Genomic DNA, 1,206 nt, shown 5'->3' on the forward strand with positions numbered 1-1,206 from the left:
AGATTAAAATGAAGCCGGAATATAACCCATGGGTTGTGTAAGGCTAATTACTGTTAGGTTTATAATTTCAGAATCAACTAAATTGATTTACAAATTAATCTTGTTCTGCCATTGTTTCTTGCACCTCTTGCATGGCCCGTGTCTAGCCAAGAAGGTTAAGAGCCCAGATGGTTTACGTTTATGTCTACACTTTTGTGAATAAACTGGCTTCATTGATTGAAGTTTGTATCCCTCATATTCAATAAAGTGTAAAAGTGTCAAGGCACTGGTTGGAGTATGGAGCGTCACAGAATATCTGACTAAACATTTTATTTTGCATCCAAACTTCTGCAACCTTCGCAACATTACGCCCCGATATTTCTTGTAAAAAAACACTAAAAAGACATTCAGGGTAACTTCTGATCATTAAAAAAAAGACAAAATAAAATTTGCGATAGATTTCGCAATCACAGTTCTTTCGTAATATAGTATTCTGGTGGCTTGCGTCTTAGGTATTTCTTGTTTTTCAGCGAGTTTTACATTTACATTATCTAGGAACGTATCTAGTACATAGGTTTCATATTTTCTTAGCATGAAACGTTCAGAACAGTCAGCAATTGAAGAAAAACGAAAACATTATAATTTGACTGTAAATGTTTGGTCACCCTTTATTTCGGAGTGGTACAAAACATCTTGCTTCTTATTTTTCGTGAATTGTAAGAGTTCAAGTATACACTACAGGGTACACAAAGGGTTTCACCGAGAAGGAAACCTTTTTAGGAAAATAAATTAGGAGGAGTTAAGGAATCTTCCTTTCACTGTGGTCAACATAAATTCAGAAATGTATATTTGTAAACGGTTCACCTCTACCAAGCTTTCGAATAATGAATGTTGAAATATTCAGATAATGCTCTAATCCCTATTAAAAACAGAATGTTAGTATGGAATATGTAGAGGCGCTGCAAAATAAACACTCGAACTCGATGTCGAAATCAGATGCTAGCATGCAATGAAATGTAGGAAAAGGGCACCGCACATAAGGTCCACCTATTTCTAGTTCAGCCCGTTTCTCCACAGAAGGTGCTTTCGACGCTTTTAAACTGAGATAGTGCAGCCCTTTTTTAGTTTTGCGCAGCATAAGCTGTGCTGATTGAAGGCTATGATTTGTTGGCGTATGGCTTGCTGCAGGGTAGGAACCCCAACGAATAAGGTACACTCCCACATAGC

The sequence above is a fragment of the Amblyomma maculatum genome, chromosome 3 (genome assembly GCF_055883805.1).
Source record: "Amblyomma maculatum isolate TAMU_Amacu chromosome 3, ASM5588380v1, whole genome shotgun sequence".
In the NCBI taxonomy this organism is placed as follows: Eukaryota; Metazoa; Arthropoda; class Arachnida; order Ixodida; family Ixodidae; genus Amblyomma; species Amblyomma maculatum.